General features: G+C 42.7%; 1 long non-coding RNA gene across 1 annotated transcript; it reads left to right on the top strand.

Moving 5' to 3' along the window:
• Positions 1-3,065: 3,065 nt before the first annotated feature.
• Positions 3,066-15,798, top strand: LOC130367100 (uncharacterized). The gene is made up of 3 exons (XR_008892077.1): positions 3,066-3,218; positions 3,331-3,401; positions 14,741-15,798. It is a non-coding gene; the product is annotated as an uncharacterized LOC130367100 (long non-coding RNA).
• The last annotated feature ends 699 nt before the right edge of the window (positions 15,799-16,497 follow it).

The following is a 16,497-nucleotide window of genomic DNA, read 5'->3' as shown; positions in this document are numbered from 1 at the left end:
CTAAAGACAAATATGTGTGAAAAAGTTAATCTGCTGTTTTGGCCTTTTTAGTTAGATACAAACCATTGGCAAAAGCTGAACAGATACGTGTCAAATGGCAGGATTGTAGGCATGCTCTGTGACCCGTGCAGTGGTCATTCTACACTAGTGGGGGGGAGGCTGAGGCTTGTTGAATTCCAACTGCCCTATTTCTCGCTCCCCAGACAATTGACATTGACATTATACATTAGGAAAAAGTTGGTAGGCCACCATACACATTGTCCCCCTATATGAAACTGGCAGGTTTGGCTAACAAAAATCCAATGTGTCTTACCAAACAGATGAATATAGTGCTCTTAGCAGTTTTCCTCCAGCTGGTCACAGTCTGCATTATTGTGTAATTTTGCATTCATTGTGTCTTGTAAGTTATGTGTCCTTCATATAAATTGTTGAATTGCAGTAGTGGTTGTCACCCTCAAATACTCAGCAACACCCATTACCTGTGTAAGATAACAACATGATTTAAAAATTGGCAATATAATATTAAGGAACTTAAAGGGGTTGTCCCACCTAGATCACTGGTTATTTCTGTCTATATCCAACCTTTTTGCAGCCACCATAGGTTGTCAGGAAATCTAAAGGAACAGAAGCTGGGACGTCAAGCAATATGGGTATCTCCCACTGGATGGGAATTAAACAAAAGGCATAGCCCCATGAGTTACGCTGCTTATGTAATTCCTAGAGTAACAAAAACAGAGTAGCCTGCGTGGCTATGCCCTTTGCTCAACTGCCATTAAAGTCAATGCAAATCATGTAACGTTCATGCTTCGGATACTTTAGACCAGATCAGGACTGTACATTTAGAAAAGGTTCCAAGCTCAAGCTGCATGCAGGCTTGTGTCTTTTGTTTATGCTGGAAAATTTTTGGGGATCATAAACCTAGACTTTGCCCCTCACATATTAATTAATTTGATTCCTAATATTGTGTTGGCTCACTAAAACATCTTTGATCTATCAAGGCATGTACTTCACATGATCTCTGAAGGTCTCATTAACTTTTCTTACAATCTATGCTTTAGTACCTCTTCTGCAGGATTTGAACAGATGGCATAGTCATGTGTATGAATGTACCTTGAACACCCATCACCTGGTCACTACTACCCCGATTTTCTTGATTGGACCATGTTTGATAGCTGTATCCTGGTAACACTAAACAAGACCTTTCATTTTGGTGATGCTCTGACCTAGTCATCCAGATATCACAATTTGACCTAACATATACGCTTTTGACTATTTCGATTGATCATCATTTAAAAGTTGTATTTGGTGGTGCCCATCCAGGGCATTTTCTTTAAAGAGTTGTATGCCAAGGACAAGCAGGGTTCTGTACACTGAAGACAAGCAGGGCTCTGCCCACTGAGGACAAGCAGGGCTCTGTACACTGAGGACAAGTAGGGCTCTGTACATTGAGGACAAGCAGGGCTCTGTCCACTGAGGACAAGCAGGGCTCTGTACACTGAGGACAAGCAGGGTTATGTACAGTGAGAACAAGCAGGGCTCTGTACACTGAGGACAAGCAGGGTTCTGTACACTGAGGACAAGCAGGCCTCTGTACACTGAGGACAAGCAGGGCTCTGTGCCCTGAGGACAAGCAGGGCTCTGTGCCCTGAGGACAAGCAGGGCTCTGTACACTGAGGACAAGCAGGGTTCTGTACACTGAGGACAAGTAGGACTCTGTAGACTGAGGATAAGCAGGGTTCTGTGCACTGGAGACAAGCAGGACTATGTACACTTAGGACAAGCAGGACTTTGTGCACTGAGGAAAAGCAGGACTCTGTACACTGAGGACAAAGAGGGCTCTGTACACTGAGGACAAGCAGGACTCTGTGCATTGAGGGCAAGAAGGGCTCTGCACACTGAGGACAAAGAGGGCTCTGTACATTGAGGACAAGCAGGGCTCTGTACACTGAGGACAAGCAGGCCTCTGTACACTGAGGACAAGCAGGGCTCTGTGCCCTGAGGACAAGCAGGGCTCTTTGCCCTGAGGACAAGCAGGGCTCTGTACACTGAGGACAAGCAGGGCTCTGTCCACTGAGGACAAGCAGGGCTCTGTCCACTGAGGACAATACACTGAGGACAAGCAGGGCTCTTTCCACTGAGCACAAGCAAGGCTCTGTACACTGAGGACAAGCAGGGCTCTGTACAATGAGGACAAGCAGGACTCTGTACACCGAGGACAAGCAGGACTCTGTGCATTGAGGGCAAGCAGGGCTCTGTCCACTGAGGACAAGCAGGGCTCTGTGTACTGAGGACAAGCAGGGCTCCATACCTTGAAGACAAGCAGGGCTCTGTACACTGAGGACAAGCAGGTCTGTACACTGAGGACAAGCAGGGCTCTGTACTCTGAGGACAAGCAGGACTCTACACTGAGGATAAGCAAGGCTCTGCACACTGAAGACAAGCAGGGCTCTGCACACTGAGGACAAGCAGGGCTCTGCACACTGAAGACAAGCAGGGCTCTGCACACTGAAGACAAGAAGGGCTCTGAACACTGAAGACAAGCAGAGCTCTGTGTAGTGAGGCTCTTTGACATGCTATGGGCTCACACAGCAAGATGGTTGACAATTCGGGAGCCTGCGCAGAGCCCTGCTTGTCTCTCTCACACTTCCTGTATTTGGACTCCTCACAGAGACACACATGCAATAGCTGCAGGGACAGCATTTTTTCACCCAAATATATTCACAGTTTTTTAACCAATGTATATTGCAAATATACATATAATGGTATTATCTACATTATATAAAAAGTTTTTGCTAAGCACAGGTACACTTTAATTACATAATGCTTGTATAGGATTACCAAAAAGGTCTCCCCCTGAAACATCCCCACCCTTGCCCATGTGCTTTGTTTGCAGATTACAGTGTTCGGTTCAATAGGCCACTGTTTCTAATCTCATAAACCTCTATTTAAATAGATGTTCTATATAAGATTATTTATGACCCTACAGTGGAAATACTGGTGGGATTTACATGCCCTGGTCTTCATTGGGAGCAGACTGTGCACTATGCAATCAGCATTAACATACATTGGATAAAGAACTGCCTGCAAAAAAAAAAAAAAGGAACAGTCAACTAGCTGTGGCAATATATAGCATTTATCTCTTTGTATATTCGGCTCACATCCAAGGAGATTGAGATGAGATGATCATGGAGATTGTTCTTCCAGTGTAATACATTGAGGTCAGTCTGTTATTCTGTTATCTATTAATCTCCGGGGGGTTCACGAACGAAACATGGAGATCAATGCATTTAGTTGCTGGGACTTTACTGATTACCAGATTGTGTTTTCTAGCTCTAAAGAGGAGGGAAGTAATGCTGAAGGCTTGAGATCCTGCCATTTAATATAACTATAGAGTATGCAAAGTAAGTAGCAATTCTTCTTCTATCTCCTTAGATATTACAATGTATCCCACCAAACAAGATCATAGACCAAGTGATATCCTTATCTTAAGAGTAGAAAGCTATGTACGGTGTCCATATTAGGACATCATTAGGCATCATCCTAAACTCTGTCCTCCCTCAGGCAAAACTCTGTCCTTCCTCCTCCCTCATCCAAAACTCCCTCCTCCCTCAGACAAAACTCTGACCTCCCTCAGCCCAAATTCCTTCCTCCCTCATCACTCAGACCAAACTCCCTCCTCCCTCAGACAAAACTATGTCCTCCCTCATCCCTCAGACCAAACTCCCTCCTCCCTCAGACAAAACTCTGCCCTGCCTCACACCTGTGCGTTGTAGTTTTTCAACAGCTGGAGGCACCCTGATTGGGAAACACTGCACTATACATTTATGCTCCCCTGAGGCAGGACAGAGTTTTGTCTGAGGGAGGAAAGAGGAGGGAGTTTGGCCTGAGGGAGGAGGGAGTTTTGCCTGAGTGAGGACGGAGTTTTGCCTGAGGGAGGAGGGAGTTTTGCCTGAGGGAGGTGGGAGGACAGAGTTTTGCATGAGAGAGGACGGAGTTCAGGATGATGCCTTAGGATGTCCTAATATGGACACTGTAGCTATGAGTAAGGTTCAACCTTTCTCTCACAGTTGACGATGGTTACAACTACTAAAGATGTTCAGGTGATGTCATTATGATGCTACTTACATGAAACTATCAACTTGTTTGGATCAAAAATTACATCATGGAGAAGCTTTTTGTATCAAAGGGATTTATATAGAAAAAAAAATTGAGCTTGACCCATTGGCTTCACGGATCAGCAGACAGCTGCCACACATTCATTGTCTATCCAGCCATAGTGGCCTGTTAAGTTGCCCATATACCAAGTGTCTCCAAACTATGGACCTCTAGATGTTGCAAATCTGCAATTCTCAGCCGTTGGCTGTCTGGGCATATTGAGAGTTATAGATTTTCAACATCTAGAGCAGACATTGGCAACCTTCGGCACTCCAGATGTTTTGGACTACAACTCCCATGATACTTTGGCAGCATTTCAGCATTTCGGCTGAGCAAAGAGCATCATGGGAGACGTAGTCCAAAACATCTGCAGTGCCGAAGGTTGCCTATGCTTGATCTAGAGGTCCAACATATGAAGGTTCAACATCTGAATGTCCAACATCTAGAAGTCTACAGTTTGGAGACCACTGGCATACCCCCTAGATAGCTGTCTGTCAAATGCTTATTCAGCTGACACCTCTCTCTCCGAATCCTTCTATATAAACACATGAATGTCCGACTCGGTCGAAGGTTCATGACTTCTGAATGGAGAGAGGGGGGGGGGGGGGATAAGCAGCTGCAAGATAGCTCTGGTGGCAGATTATCACTCTGAATACAAAAGGGTTGGGGTCAGTTGAAATTCAGCATGCCAGATCCTTCTTTGAGCTGCATACACATTGGATAGCTGTTCAGGTATAAAAGTAAACTGTATCCTTCCTGGAGCTGATGGTGGCTGCCAAACCTATAAAATTATACTTTTTATTTGTCAACAAATTGTCAAGGAGGCAGGGCCACACTCTTCAAGTGCAACAGCCTGGTATGCCTGCTTGCTCACCCTCAACTATAACCCCTTCCTTGACTGATATAATACAGGACCCTGTTTGTCAATCAATGAGAGGCCAGAAGGGCGTGGATAAGCATGAAGACATGGCAGACTGTTGCACTTGCGGAGCTCTGCCCCGCCTCGTTGATACTTGGCTGAGAAATATAAAGGATGTTTTTATAAGTTTGACAACCAGAATCATTTCCTGGAAGGGTACGGTCATACCCGAACATCTATCCAACAAGTTCTTAGCAGCGAATACAACAGATTCCCTTTAATCATTGAATTCAGGTGTTTCATTCAGTCCTAAAGCCAGTTTTTTTTTTTGTTTTTTTTTTTTTAATCCAACCCCTACCAATGCAGTTGTTTTGATAAACAATTGTGAAAGAATTGGTCATTGTAAAGAGCTCACTGAATTCCATTCTGGTACTGCCACCGCTGCACATGGTACTACACACAACACCGCTTGCTAATATTCTTCTCTCCTTGATCCTCCACCATCAGCTGTGAGTGATATTATTAAAATGTCGGAATGTTAAGGAACCACAACAACTCATTCCCAAGTGAAGATCATGTAAGGTTACAGAGCATGGTTGCCGATTGTTAATGCATCTAGTTATCAAAAGCTTCCAAAGCTTGGCTGGTTGGGTAACTTCAAAGTTTCAAACCTCATCTGCCAATAAAGTCAGCATGCTCTGCCAGGAGCATCATGACATGGGTTTCCATGGTTGACTAGCTGCATTTAAGCCTTACATCACCAAACGTGGGATGAAGTAACGTAAAGCATGATACCACTGCCTCTGAAGTAGTGGAAACACGTTCTGTGGAGTGATGGATCCCACTTCTCTATCTAGCAGTCTAATGGATGGTTCGATCTGGGTGATTTGATCTGGGATTGTTGAATGGACTATAAGATCTTGATTTGGTGAATTAGGAGAATATTTCCTGCCTGTCTACATTGCAATAAGTGTTGCAAGGAGAGATGATGCTAGATTTTTTTTTTTTTTTTTTAGAAGTTGCATAGGCCTCTTAGTTCCAGTAAAAAAACGAAAACTTAATTATTCAGTACCAATCATATGCTTCCAACTTTGTGGGAACACTTTGGTTTTGTCCCTTTTCTGTTCCAGTGTGACCAAAAGCAAGAACTATAAAGAATGATGAGGACAAACTTCACTGGCCCATGCAGAGCCCATTCAACACCTTTGGAATAAGCTATAAAGATAGTAAGCCAACATGACCAAGCAAGCTCTTGACCAACATTAGTGTCTAACTCTAGAAATAGATTTTATGATAATTCTTCTCAAAAGTATGAATGGAAGCTGTAAAGGGGGCACTAACTCTATGTTAATATCTAAGGATCTAAAAAGGAATTTCCTAAAAGGCCCTGTAGGTGTAATGAGTAAGTGTCCCAATGCCTATACAGTAGAATCTCCCAATAGCGGACACTCACAGGGAATAAAAAAAGTGTCCACTATTGAGAGATGTCCCATATTGGGAGAAAGGCTTAAAATTGTTCCTAAATGACAGACTACTGTCCTGTACTCACTCCAGAGTGTAATTACCTATAAAACACAATAAAAAGCAATATTACAGTATAATCTCCTAGTGTCGTTTAATCTCCCCTTATTCCCCCCCGTGTATCATTTATTTCTCCCCTTTTATACCCTGTGTCATTTTATTCCCCCATGCATTGTGCCAAATTACCCCCCCCCCTTACCCCCTGTGCCACATAATTTTCCCTTGATCCCGTCCCCCTTCATTACCCTCTGTAAATTCATCACCCCCTCCCCCCTCTTTGTAAAGTGGCACCAGGGGATAAAGGAGGAATACAATGGCACAGGGGGTGGTAAAGAGGGGGTGATGAATTTGCAAAGAGGGCTATAAAAGAGTTAAATGGCACAGGGGGTAATAAAGGGGGAATGATTTGGCACAGTGGAATAAAGTGGCACAGGGGAATCAAGAGGAAATGATGTGGCACAGGGGTAATAAAGGGGGGGGGTGATTTGGCACAGGAGAATAAAGTGGCTTGGGGGGATCAGGGAAGGAGGAGGAGGATGAATGATGTGTCTGTCGGACGTAAAGAAGCAGAACACCACTATTTAAACATCGGTCTTCTGCTTCTGTGCTGGGGCTTCTGCAGGGGTGCAGCAGGGGCCATTGGTCTGGGCCTCTTACTGGGGTATTGGCTGTTCCTACTGACGGTGGCCCTGTGTATAAGGTAGGGATGGCACATAAGCTTGATTGTCCCCTATTGGAGGTGTTTTATCCCCTAATGGAGTATTCTGTCTCCTATTGTCCCCTATTGGGGGTGTTTTGTCCCCTAATGGAATTGTTTTGTCTCCTATTGTCTCCTATTGGGGATGTTTTGTCCCCTAATTGAAGTGTTTTGTCCCCTATTGTCCCCTATTGGGTGTGTCCGTGTCCGCTATTGGGAATGTCCCCTATTCGGAGGGTCAAATGTATTAAATCTTATGGGACTCTGCCGGGGAATTAAAAACTGTCCACTATTGGGAGGTGTCCACTAAGGGAGATTTCACTGTATTAGATACTGTAGTGTAGTTTCCAAGTTTACCAGTTTGTTCAATGTACATGTCTAAAAATCTCTCTCTATCATGGAATATATATATATATATATATATATATATATATATATATATATATATATAGTCGTCTTTTGAATATATACTTGGTCCTGGCACTGGCACTTTGGATCTGAGTTTATAGAAGTACTTTGCCCCTAAATGTCTTATATGCAAAGGATAGGGGATAAGATGTCAGATTGCAGGGGTCCCACCGCTGGGGACCCCCGCTATAACCCTGCTGCACCCGGCGTTCATTTAGAGCGCCGGGTGCCACACTGGAGGCTTGTGACGTAACGGCCGCGGCCCGCCCGTGATGTCACGGTCACGCCCCCTCAATGCAAGTCTATGGGAGGGGGCGTGATGGCCGTCACACCCCCTCCCATAGACTTGCATTGAGGGGCATGGCTATGACGTCATGAGCGTGGCGTGATTGCGAAGCCACAAGCCTCCGTCCCCGCAACACCAGCCATCTGGCACGGAGCGAAGTTCACTCAATGCACTGGATGTCTGGGGTGCCGCAACCGAGATGGGGGGGGATGAGATGTCTATGGGCGCAGTATCCCTTTAAATCTCAGGAAAATACTTTATATGTTTTATATGTTCTTCTTTGGCTTTTGTAAGTTTTCTCCAACTTCCACCAAATATGATCCTTGATTCCCTTGAAAGGGAATGATGCGGCTGAATACATTCTGTATACTTTGCTACTGCATATGTATGTGCTCTTTAAACAGCAGGAAAAAACATAATTCTATATTTTTATATTTTTTTCCTCTCACTTTTGTTTGGAAGGACTTAATAATGCAAGGCGGCCGTGAGCCAATATTAGACGCAAGTTTCTTTTTGCTTTTTAACACCTTTATATACTTTTTTTTTTTTTTAATAGCCTTGTCTTTTAGACTCTCAACAGCAATCAGTAAGCTAGCCATTATCAGAAGCTTTACAAAATGGCTGGCCTATGACCCCTATACTCCGGCGGCTTTACTGTTGATTATCCAAAGATCATAACAGTCCGTATGAAAAAGAGGTGACAGTCCCTGTAAACTTCATTTAAGTATTTCATTTACTGCTCACATTTTCTATGTGCATTGCCTTTAATCCGAGTTTTGTGCCGTATTAATGCGAGGTATAACAGGATAAAGACTTCAACGCCTTCTCGGAATAAAAAAAAACAAAACACTTGTACAATTCGAACTGCTTAGGTAATACAGTTTTTTTTTATTTTTCAACACTGCTAATGCTGTATTTTTTGCAGAAAAAAAAATGTTTTTGTTGAGAAAGACTATAGTTTGGGAATATGAGAATGGAAGATCTCTTGGGGGGGAGTGTAAAGTAAACTGTTGAAAATTGAAAAATGTGAGACGTTCCTACAAAATAATAATAATTCAGAATGCTAACGCAGTTAACAAGACCTAGCTGAGATAGTCGCTATGGAAAACACTCAGATTTGGTATCAGAAAGACTTCATATGATATTTTCCAGACAGACATTCTGAAAAAAAAATTAATTTTCCTTTTTAAATATATTATACCTGGAAGTTATTTTAATGTCAAGTATTTAGGTTATTACATGTAACTAGGACACAGAAAAAACATAAAAGTGAAATCAGGAAGTAAAAGGGCAGCGCATGGCACACCTCTGATGAAGAGATTCAAGTCATATCGGTTTCACTTATTTGTTTTACATAATATCTGGCTATATGGTTATAGAATTGTGTAGGTTGTAAAACTATATTGATGTAACACCCAATAAGGACGTGGTTATGTCACCAGTTTGATATAACAAATATTGCCGGAATAAACAAACAAAACATCACAACACTACAACACTACAACAAAAATGATAACCACTTATTACATAGTTTTGTCAAATGTACCAATATGACCCAACCAGGTGGACATACTGTACATTATAAGGCTATGTTCACATCTTCTTCTGGGCTTCTGTTTGGGGCCTTTGTTGCGCCCCGGTACACTTGCGCCAGATTTAGCATAGTGGCTCATGTTGTTTAATAAGTTTGAGGCATGTATAATCTGTGTTTAGACCACCTTTTTTTATGTGGTTTCCTATAAGTAAAATATGGCTGGACCATCATTCCAATTACTCATAGATTTTAAGCTCTTGCGAGCAGGACCCTCATTCTTGTTGAAAATTTGATCATGAATCATTGTCTGTGACTTTTGGTGTTTTACACTAAGGTCACTGACCATCATTTTTGCAGCTGACCTTCATGTATCAAGAGTTTTTGGATTGCCTGCATTGCACAGATTTGCATTGCAGGCTATCCAAATATGCTGCACCTGGTACACTTATCTACCAGACATACACTATACTAGTGTTTCCCAACCAGATTGCCTCCAGGTGTTGCAAAACTAAAACTCCCAGAATGCCTGGACAGCTTTGGCTGTCCAGGCATGCTGGGAGTTGTAGTTTTGCAACATCTGGAGGCACCCTGGTTGGGAAACACTGCACTATACAGAGCTGCCTAGTGGAACACTGTTTAGTGCACTGGGGTCAAGACTCCAGCTGGCATCAGGCCAGCTCAGAGCTTTGACTTCAGAGCTCAGCTGGGCAAGAGGCATAAATTGATACCTCCTGCCCAGCCAGGAAAGTGTTAAGAAGGGATTCTCTGCATCCCTCCTTAACTCTTTGATAACAGTATCCAGAGATGTCTAAACAATGCTGAGTTGTTTCAAAGGACCAGTACTTTGTGGGTAAACTAGAGGTGCTGAGCATAGCTAGTTTACCTCTTGTGGACTAAACAGTATACAGACATGTACATTAATAGTTGTTTAATATAAGGATCCTGGCCCTTACCCGTCTGGGTTCCTGAACACCGTTTTCTTTGTTGACTTCCAACGGCTGATACAACAGTGTACAGTCCCAACTAAACTGTGTCTTCAATTTGAAACCAATAAATGCTATAACCCAATTATCACGACAGAACAAACACTCCCATCTAACACAAAACTAAGTAACAACCAAACATTATGTACAGATCAAGGTACTGGACAATTTATAACTTTATAACTAATTTATAACTAATTTATATAGGGTTAGCCTTGGTTAAGGGCAATTTACTTCTGGCTGACATACGGTAACCAACAAATTGTCACGATGCCGGCTGGCAGGAGGTGGATCCTCTGTGCCAGAGAGGGATTGGCGTGGACCGTGCTAGTGGACCGGTTCTAAGTCACTACTGGTGTTCACCAGAGCCCGCCGCAAAGCGGGATGGTCTTGCTGCGGCGGTAGTGACCAGGTCGTATCCACTAGCAACGGCTCAACCTCTCTGACTGCTGAAGATAGGCACGGTACAAGGGAGTAGACAGAAGCAGGTCGGACGTAGCAGAAGGTCGGGGCAGGCAGCAAGGATCGTAGTCAATAAGGTAATAGCAGGAGGTCAAGTACACAGTATGGACAAACACAGTAACGCTTTCACTAGGCTCTAAGGCAACAAGATCCGGCAGGGGAGTGCAGGGGCAGAGATCAGATATAGTCTGGGAGCAGGTGGAAGCCAATAAAGCTAGTTGGGCCAGGCACCAATCATTGGTGCACTGGCCCTTTAAGTCTCAGGGAGCTGGCGCGCGCGCGCCCTAGAGAGCGGAGCCGCGCGCGCCAGCACATGACAGCAGGGGACGGGAACGGGTAAGTGACCTGGGATGCGATTCGCGAGCGGGCGCGTCCCGCTGTGCGAATCGCATCCCCGACGGCCATGACAGTGCAGCGCTCCTGGTCAGCGGGACCGACCGGGGCGCTGCGGAGAGAGAGACGCCGTAAGCGCTCCGGGGAGGAGCGGGGACCCGGAGCGCTAGGCGTAACACAAATAGATGGTTGTGTCTGTTGTGCTGTTCTGTCTTTCCCAATTAAGTAACATGGACAATACTGCAATATCTACTATGAAAAGTATAGCTTTTGCAAGTATGAATGATGTGAATATGGATATACCATGCACATACTATACATTTTTGATAAATGAATACCACAGTGTCTTGATGTTGTTTGGTACTGACATTTCTGAAATAATTTCACAAAATGTTATATAGGGAGTTGTACCTAGGAATAATTTTTATGCAATGTGCTTTGGTTACTACTGTACAGTACATGTAAATAGGACATAAGAAACCTGAAAGTGAAATTAGGCAATTCATGGGCAGTGCATGGCACACCTTGCATATGGACAGGTTGTTGGTTTCACTTGTTGATTTTACATAATATCCGGCATGTCTTGTGTTGATTGAATCCTTTGTATAAATATCCACCCATGTATTATTATCTGTTTATTATATTAACACATGGAACCTGAAGAACAGGATTAGAGTTTATGGCTAGAAAAACACTTGATGGCTATACTGAAAGATTGGCCTGATGTGAGTTATCGACTATACTGATACATTTCATAAGCAATGGCTCAGATGGATTCTACTAGATTGAAATCACTTTTTGAAATCTTAGGCTATGTTTTCAATTTCACTTTGGCTCCCTCTAAATTTCATGTCTAGGATTAGACCTACAAAATCTACCACAAAGTCTGTTTAACTAAGATAGAACTAAGGGGTATCCAAGACGTGTCAGCTACTGCTGTGCTATTTTTACATGTATCTTTTAATGCTGATTTAATAACGTTTGCAGACTACATTTCCTGCCTGTTACTTTGTACTTATGCTGTCCCTCCAGTGTATGATGTTGTGGATTGTTTACTATGAACTTCTGTTACACTCCCGGACCAGTTTTCCCATCTCTGACCATGCTGCTATTCTGGCTGCACACAATCTCAGCTGGTACCTGGAATCCTTTCTTGCCATACATAGGAGATCTGCAAGGTACTGGAGGATCTAGCAGGGAAAAAGTCAGGATAACAAGAACAGGTCTGTAAATAGGAACACAGGTACAGACACCTTTTCCACAGTAACTACAATATTGCTCAGGCACCAGAGAATGGGTGGAACATAGGTATATAGTATCACAGCGGTAAAAGGGAACCTTATAATCAGATAATATTAAAACTTCACTTTTAATGTAGCTATAAAAAACAACAAAAACAAACCAAAATCAAGTTTTATATAACCCTACGTCAGATGTTATGGAAAGGAATAGGGTGAAAATGTGCATTTACTGATTCTGGGCAAAAGAAACCTAATAAGTATTTGGATCTCTTTCAAATATGTTACATCTACATGCTACTATCTGCGATACTGACTTGGTATGAATAAGAAAATATGAAGTGTATATAAGATCTACCTGATCAGAGAAGTATGTCTTCAATGGCATTAGTATCGAGGATTGGAATACAAACGAGTGGTTGTCAAGACTGCCAGTTGTCAGTATGAGGCGTGAATCGCTACCTGACATACATCAAATCCTCCCCCGGAGCAGGATACTCCGAATCCTCTACGCAGGTAAGCGGCGCATCTATGACGCGCAGTACCTGGGCCGAGGGAGTCATGTGACTGCGGGGGAGGAGTTATGGGCTTAAAAAACAGCGCAAACCGATTTTTCAGTGTACGGCCACCACCAGAGCCACACACAGAGATTCGGACACACTGTAAAATGCAGAGACGCCAGTCCCTGATGACTGATGGCAAAGGAAACGCATAGGACCCATCTGGACACGTGACAGATACGTAAATATGTTGTGGATCAACACTGATGTGTTGTCTGACTAGGAGTTGCAAATAGGGCAAGTGCAATGATTGAGACTCCGCTACAGGATAAGTCTCACTATTTAGCTGCCTACTGGAGGACTATTGCTGCTCTGAAGGTGTACTAATAAAGGGAGAAGTGCAATGTCTATATGCTGCTATACTAAGTGCAATTCTCAGATGCTGCTAACAAGACTGTGATAATATAGAGTCCAGTGGGACATGAAAGTGTTGTTGCTGCCAGCGATGAGTGCAATATTGACATGCTGTTGTGTGAAGTGCAATATCCAGGTGCTGCTGCAAGGACTATGATAATGGAGAGTTCTATGGAATGAAATGCACTGATTACTTTGATGAACTTTGATCTATAAAGCACCTTATCGACTGTAAGGAGAATATTTTGATGCTAGCACTGATCGAGTTAAAATCTGCACTTTTATGGCCGAGGGATTTTGTGCGAATATATCAGAGGCACTTAACTTCCCCCGGAATGGATGAATTGCTGGGGATAAGAGCCCTATAAGGAAATATTGTTGACAGCACTCCAGTCAAAATTATAGGACTGTCCATAAGTGGATATTTATGCAGTGACAAGCTGGTGGCGGTCCGTAATAAGATTTTTGTGCACTAGTGAGTTATTTTTGGTTTGTTTTTGTTGTTTTTTAATAACTACATTAAAAGTGAAGTTTTAATATTATCTGATTATATGGTTCCCTTTTACCGTTGTGATACTAATGAATTGGGAGACCTAACCTGTGGCTTTAAGCTAATATATCAATACTAATATAGTTATATAGGCAGTGCCTGGCAGGGATTGGAGGAGGGCAAGGATTAGGGATGTGCATGAACCCTTAAAAAGACAGTGTGCACACACATGGCCCATATGGTACGCACTAGAAACTGTAAGCACCTGCAACAGTATAGCAGAGGGAATCCGGAGCATGCAGTGAGGAGGGAGAGACGAGCGTGCAGGTCAGTCGAGGGAATCAGTGGGTGTCAGCGGCCGCCAACTGTCGATGTTACAGGCAGACTATTAGGAATGTTATGTTAAGACCAGAGGCGAAAAACTGTAAAATTACCAAAGACCTGAATTCCTACCTTAATGGTTATTACGGCCAGAAACATCTATTACCTATCTACTGAATAAATAGTAAATACTGAATATGTGGGGTATAACCTTCAAGTCTAGAAGTAGCTTGAAGCCAGGCATGTGCCCTGCCATACCATTCAAAGTCTATGGCATTGACGGAAACAGCAATGTGCTGTGGGGGTTGTGGGGATTCTAACAGTTGAACACCAAATGATCTAATTTTCATCACCCATTTATTATACAGATGATAAAGCATTCTGGTCCTTTAATTTAGATGTAATAAGGGCAGACCAGTTGCAGTAGAGGATTGTGTCGAATGTGAACTATTTTTATTATTATTATTATTATTATTATTGTTATTATTATTTTTCATTTTTATAGATGACATTTTTTTTTTCTATGTAACTTTATTCAGGTAAAAGAATGTAGAAGGGGATGTTAGAGATGAAATTTGGAATAAGCCACAAAATGATGGTTCTAGTCAACTTTACTTACTGCAATGACAAGTCTGGATGACGTTCTGCTACAGTAAAAAGAGATGGTAAAATCTGCCCTTTATCCTCTCACGTGTTGCTTTAAAAACACCATGTGACAGCGTTGATTTTGTCATAAGAAAAGTACAGGAACTCTGAAAAGAACCAGGTCAAATTAGTTCTTTATTTGTGTTCAGTGAAATGTCAGATTAATATATTATTTTCTGTGCAACACAACAATCAGTTTATTAGTCATTTACGGTTCCCAAACAATGTGGCTAATGAATGTAACATCTCATGGGGAGCAAAATGCAAAAAACAAGAAGGCCTTACACTTTAGCCTAAAGAGATATGATAAAGATAATACAAAAACCCCTAGATGTCTATTCACATGTAAATTTCAACATTTCACCATTCTAATTAGTTTGCCGCTTGGTTTGACAGATATTTAAACATATTAAACATGTAATTTTATGTTGGGCATAGATGGGAGATGATTATAGAATGTTGTCTTTACTTGTTTTCTAAGGTTAAAGAATGTAATAAAGTTATTCAGCTGTGGCCCAAAAGTAAATTAATAAAACATACTTATGTTCTTTTAATTCTGAATATAGCACCGATGTTCTGACTCCTAACCATAATCCCCTGTTCATCCCGACACGTGAAATGCTTGTAGAAAGTTGCCCATAGAGAGTTGTCCGTAGTCAGCTCCCTTCTTCATCATGGCTAATTTGAAGACAAAGAAGGTGTCTGGCTTAGCTAATGTCACTGTCGACAGTGTCTACCATTTTCTTGATGATGGCCTTGAACATTGCAGGGCTATTCAGCAATAATGACATTTCTGGCCCGGCAAGTGAGGAGGAGTGAACGGCAGTGTGTGGATTCTTCCCTTTATCCAAACACATCATCCTTGTGCTTGCTGTGACCTGACCTCTGCTTGTGACCTGACCCTGCCTACTAATTTTGTACTATGCTCCTGGTTTGACCCTTGCTTGTCTTGCCATTGTTATAGATTTTTTACTCTGACAGGTCCCTATTTTACCCTGTTGTCTGCTGATTTTGTACCTTTCTTCCCATGTATTTCTGTGCTGGCCTGTATGATTTCCCTGATACCCCCTGCACTTAGCAAGTGTAGGGAAAGTTGTCAAACTGGGGGCTGCTGTTTAGTGTGGATTATCCAGTAGATAGGGACAGGGGTTGAGGGGAGATAACGGTCTGCACTGCTTCTTACCATGGATGTGACACAAATAGAATCTTGTTCTATGGGTGACTTGGCATGTCCGTACAGATAATTTCAAAGGGATTTACTGTATGTAATATTTTATTTCCCCAGTGGTGGAGGTACACAAAAATTGAACACTTGCTTCTAGGTTCAGATGCTGTTCTTAGCTTTATGTAACCCCACGTTGAACAGGGCTCCCCATGATAGGCCTCCAGTCAAGGAAAAGTGGACATTGAGGCTTGCAGTAACGTGACCCAGTCTCCGCCCCATCAGTTGGTCATGATTGACAGCCTGAGTGCAGAGCTTCTCACCTGCACTCAGACTGACACTCAAGACAGTTTGAGTGAGTGGAGGCATAACGAGCATCATTGAAGTCATCATGTCCCCTACCGTGGGGATACCAGTCAGGAGGAGCTCATAAGTCAGTTTTTCCCAATCAGTGTGACTCAAACTGTTGCAAAACTACAACTCCTAGCA

The sequence above is a fragment of the Hyla sarda genome, chromosome 4 (genome assembly GCF_029499605.1).
Source record: "Hyla sarda isolate aHylSar1 chromosome 4, aHylSar1.hap1, whole genome shotgun sequence".
In the NCBI taxonomy this organism is placed as follows: domain Eukaryota; kingdom Metazoa; phylum Chordata; class Amphibia; order Anura; family Hylidae; genus Hyla; species Hyla sarda.
This window is presented reverse-complemented; position numbering and strand designations above follow the sequence as displayed.